We start from the raw sequence: 5,494 nt of genomic DNA, 5'->3' as shown, positions 1-5,494 counted from the left end.
TCTCCCTTCTGCAATTCATCTTCTATAGAGCTACCTAGTTGATAATTCTCAAGCATAGGTCTGACTTTATCTGTTCTTTGCCCAAGAAGACTCCCTAGTTTCCTTTTGACTCTAAAATAAAATGATAACCCCATAATTTAGGCAGACTTATGGTGTAGTAGAGTGCTGGCATTGAAATCAGGAATATGGAATTCAAATCCTACCTCAGACACTTAAAAGGTCTGTAGCTTTCAGAAGGTTGCTTAATCTCTCAAACTCAGTTTCTTTTATTTTCTTTCAAGTTTTCTATTTTTGTTTATTGATAGCTTCTCCCAGAATGTAAAAAAAAACAATATGAATTTACAAGTCATGTACTTTCCCCCTGTACCTTCATTATACAACACCCCCACACAAATATTCAAAACCAATGTGATTTGATTCATACATTTCCTGAAAGTATTCATACATTCATCAAAAAGAAACATGGATTATACACCATCAGCATCTCATTGTAAAAGTCAAGCAGGCACTTCTGATAAAACCTGATCCAGCAGAAAACAAGCAGGTATCCTTGGCCAGTTTGCCAGATCCAGACTTGCTTTTTGGCACTGCTAAGCAAACGCAGACCATTTTAGCTTGTGTTCAGTATTAAGAGCTCCTCATCTGCACCAAAGCTGCTACTGTCAGGATGGGCAATGCTTCGGCACCAGCAGATGAGTGCAGGCAATGGAAGCTTCTGTCTTTTCCCATGCTGTTGCTGTTTTACTGCAGTGTTAAATAGAACAATGACCATTGGTAAAATGTCAGTCTGGGCTCTTTTTTAAAATTTAAATCTATTTATTTACTTTTAGTTTATAACATTCAGTTCCACAATTCCTTGAGTTTCAAATTTTCTCCCCTTCCCTATTAAATATTAATCAAGTTGTAAAAAAGGATTATAATCAATGGAGTGAACAGTGAGAAAAAACAAAACAAAATGAACAAACAAAAAAAAAAGAGAGAGAGAGTAGTTTGCTTCAATATGCATTCAGACCCTGTAGTTCTTTATCTGGATGTGGATATCTCTTTCCATCATGAGTCTTTTGGAGTTGTCTTATAACCTTGCATTGTGGAGAGGAGCCCAGTTTATCAAAGTTAGTTGTCACACATACAATGTGTTTGTAATTGTGTACAAATTTCTCCTTGTTCTGCTCTTTTCACTCAACATCAGTTTATATGTCTTTCCAAGTTATTATGAAGTCTGTCTGTTACTCATTTCTTATAGCACAATAGTATTCCATTACATGCATATACCACAACTTGTTTAGCCATTCCCCAATTGATGGGCATCCCCTTGATTTCCAATTCTTTGCCACCACAAAAAGATCTGCTATAAATATTTTTGTACATACAGGTCTTTTTCCCACTTCTATGATCTCTTTGGGATACAACCCTAGAAGTGGTATTGCTGGGTGAAAGGGTATGCACTTATTTGTAACCCTTTGGGCATAGTTCCAGATTGCTCTCCAGAATGGTTTAATCAGTTCACAACTCCACCAACAATGCATTAGTGTTCTAATTTTTCCACATCCTCTCGAGCATTTATCATTTAGGCTCCTTTTAGACTTCAACAACTATAGGAGGAGCTGTGGCAGCTTCGATAAGGGCCTTCAGCCTCAGTTTCTTAACCTGTAAAATGGAGCTAATAATAGTACCTCCCTTACAGAGTTATTGTAAGGATAAAATGAGATAATATATATGAAGTGCTGTGCAAGCCTTAAAGAACTATATGAACATTAGTTATTATTATTTCAAGCCCTCTACAATCTGGTTGCAATTTATCTGGTTCCATCTTTCTAAGCCTATTATTCTGCTCACTCATTCTGCATCCCAACAAAAACTGACTTATTTGATGTTCTCTGAATGTGACCTTCCATTTCCTGTTTCTGTGCTCTTGCATAGATTGAAGCCTGTACATGGGATGCTCTCCTTCATCCTCTTTGTCTTTTAGGACCCCCTTAACTTAATTCAGGACCATTTCCCAAGAGCGGCACATCCTGATTCACCAGAATTTTAGTCCTCCATCACTTCTAAATGACTTTACCTTTATCTTTTATTTCTTTGGCAGGATGGCATGATGGATAAGCAACTGGCCTAGGTGTCAGCAGACCTGTATTCAAGTCTCATTTTAGACATACACTGGCTATGTAAGCCCTGGTAAGTTATTTAACCTCTTAGTACTGTTCCCTTCCCCCCATAACTCTTTAATTCTAAATTGGAGAACAGTTATTCTTCTACATTGGTAAAAGTAGTTCCCTTATAAGGAGTTTTGTCAACATTAAAATTAAAAAGTGAAATATTTTCTTATCTTTATACATGTAATTTTCCCTAAGTAGAATATAAGCTCCTTGAGGGCAAGGAGTTGATTTGTGTTTTTCTTTGTATTTTCATTGTTTGGTATATAGTCAATACTTGATTGATATTTGTCAAATTGAAATACACAGTGGAAACATCCTAGTTTTGGTGTTAGAAGACGCTGTTCAAATCCTGCCTCTGTAAACTCATCCTTGGGTGATGTTGAACAAATTATTGGGCCCTCAATTTTCACATCTGCAAAATGGCATAGTTGGATGATATATTCTCCAGGGTCCCTCTCAACCCTAAATCTATGATTCTTTGATTTCTATGAATTGCATTGTTGTAGAAAGAGAGGGCAACAACATATGGAGAGTCCAAGTGCTGTTCTGCTATATACACAACATTAAAAGGACCAGAAAGTGTCTAGTCCATTGGGTGGGGCCTTTGTGGAGGATCTTCTTAAGATGAGAGTCTCCAAAAAGCTGTAGCATGCCCAGAAGCAACACCCCAGTAAAATCATCTTGGCAGACAGGTTAAACCACGTTGAGAGTAACCAGCAGGACTCAAACCCAGTAGTGAGTAAGAGGGATGTCCACCCCAAGCATGTGAAAAATTTCCCCAGTGCAATGGACAGATGAGAACATTTTTTCCAACAGTCATGAAGGCAGCTAACACAAGTGCTTCAGATGGTTTATATCTTGGTTGGACACCCAAGGTCATACATAGCATCCTGGGCCATCACTAATTGTCTTAACTTTTGTCTTGCCACTGGACTTTGACTCTGGAAGAGAGACTGAGGCTGATGACTTTGTACAACTCTGCCTCACTTAAATCCAATTCACACGTAAGTCAAAACATCACCTTGTGATGTCACTGGTTCCTTTGAAAAGAAAGGATGAACAACAAAAATTTAAAGATATAATGACAAGTATCACAGGATGAAAGAACATTGATGGGTTTCAAGCTCCACTTGTGGATGGAGAACCCATGCTAATGAGAACACAGATCAATTGAGGTATTAATATCATTGCCTGATAGCAATAGTGCATCAAGAGTCTATGATATTGGCATGGGAGCTTATCCTGTGATTACTCTTTGGTCATTATTGGTGGAGAAGAACCCTGAAGGGAAGGTATGCATGCATTAAACATCTATTAAGTATCTACAATGCACCATGCTGGGCATTGAATGGAGTAGATACAAAGATAAATAGAACATTTTCTCTGTCTTCAAAGATCTCACAAATAATTATAAACACAAAATAGAATATAAGTTCTTGAGAGGCACATACTATAATATGGTTTTATTCGTGGAAAAGACATTTAAAAAGAGTCATTAACATCTTTTTGGCTACTGAACCCTAAGGACTATGGGACTTTTCTCTCTGACTTGTAGCTGAAATTTTCCATATATGTTGTCTCCCCTTTTAGGATGTGGGCCCCTTGATAGCAGGGACTGTCTTGCTTTTCTGTTTAGATCCCCATATGTTTTGTATATAGAAAGCGCTTATCAAAGACTTTATTCATTCACTCCTATAAGATGCTATGATATCTGATAAGGGAAGGATCATTGCTAGGTCACTAGAATCCAGGGAGATTTCATGGAAGAGATAATATCTTCACTGGGCCTTTAAGACTGATAGGCCATTAGTAGGTAGAGATGTGGGAAAGGGCAGATGGAAATATTCCAGGTGTAGGAAACAGCATGAGCTGCTGTGTGTGCAATCTTATACTTGAAATACAAGTTTGGATGAGAAGGAGAGAGGTAAACAACAATGTCCTTTGGAGGCAAAGTCAGTTGGGGATAGAAAATAGGGCACTAAGTATCTGGCAAGAATAGCAGAAGAGGGATTTAGGCATGTGGTGGCTTTGTCTGAGAATGACTCAGGAGTGACATGGAACCTGGTTCTAGACAAAATAAAGCTTACCTCTCACCCAGGAATGGATGTGTATTTGCTGGGAGGGTGAGGCAGAAAATGATATTCAGAAAATTTGAGTGACTTGCTTAGCTTTCGTAGACAGTAAATATCTGAATCATAACTTGAACAAGTCCTTTGACTACAAATTCCACATTCTTTTGTATGCCCAGGGTTAGGTTTGAAAATTCTATCCCCTTTAATTCTTACTATAAAAGATGACTTGACATCCCATACTTCAATAATTCAAGGAGCTATTTTTTATTGGTGCTAGCATGACTTACACTCACGTAGCTCATAACTCATCTCCCCTTTAAATGTGGATCTTTGTGAGTTTCTGGCCCTCAAGAATGTGCTTCCTCATTGGTCTACCTTTTGGCAATGACCTTTCTCCCAAACTGGCTAGGCTGCACCTAAGATTAAAGATAGATGTTCTGTTGCTGGGACACCTTCCAGACTTTCCAGCTTGGTAGGTCCTGCCAAGGCTTGTGCCCGGCTGGCATGGTCTCTGAGAACTTGATGTTTCTTCCATGCCATGATGAGGCAAAGAAATAGAGTTTTGTGGAAGAGACAGTTTTTGATGAAATAAATCCCTTTGTATTATAGAGAAAAGAATTTTTTGGCATTAGAAAGTACAGGTTTTTTTTTAAAGGACATTAAAAATGTTTGTTCCTTGTGAGGCTCCATGAGACAGCCATGATAGAATGGAAATAATAATTATCTTGGAGTCAGAAAGTCTAGCTTCAAAAACTAATTCTTCTCTTTGCTATCTCCATGACCTTGGGTCCCAATCAGTTGACCAAACTATATGTCCTTGGAGGTTTTTATCAGCTTTAGATCTTCAAGTCTATACATTTGCCTATCTTGACTATATATGATCGGAAACCATAGAAGTATCATCAGGCTTATCTAGTGTAAACCTCTTATTTTACAGATGAGGGAATTGAGGCTCAGAAAAGTGAAGTAGTAAGTAGCAGAGCCAGCATTTGAACCCAGGTCCTCTAACTCTAAAATCAGTGATCTTTTTCTTGCTATGCAGTGGATTACTTCCCATTAATCTGAAAGAAACATTTGGGAAATTGGAAATTTTTTGTCTGTGCTGTTTTATGGTTTTGGATTTCTCTCTCTCTTGGTTTCCATAAATTTGTAGTTCCCTTGGTGTCCATGTTATAGATACACTACAATGAGTTGGGTGCATCAAGGCTCTGGTTCAGTGGGAAAATTCTTATTTCTGCAAAATTAGGGGATGGGAAGGAACCTGGG

At 38.1% G+C, this 5,494-nt stretch overlaps 1 non-coding gene across 1 annotated transcript; it reads right to left on the bottom strand.

Annotated features, from left to right (window-relative positions):
- Window positions 1-1,526: 1,526 nt before the first annotated feature.
- On the bottom strand, window positions 1,527-1,630 carry LOC138151584 (small nucleolar RNA SNORA16B/SNORA16A family). Its single transcript, XR_011165870.1, has one exon. It is a non-coding gene; the product is annotated as a small nucleolar RNA SNORA16B/SNORA16A family (small nucleolar RNA).
- Between the last annotated feature and the right edge of the window lie 3,864 nt (window positions 1,631-5,494).

The sequence above is a fragment of the Petaurus breviceps genome, unplaced genomic scaffold, assembly GCF_028583685.1.
Source record: "Petaurus breviceps papuanus isolate PSGF00001 unplaced genomic scaffold, PetGlider_PUasm1.0 140, whole genome shotgun sequence".
NCBI classification, from domain to species: Eukaryota; Metazoa; Chordata; class Mammalia; order Diprotodontia; family Petauridae; genus Petaurus; species Petaurus breviceps.
Note: the sequence above shows the minus strand (reverse complement) of the source record. Positions and strands in the feature narration are given on the sequence as shown.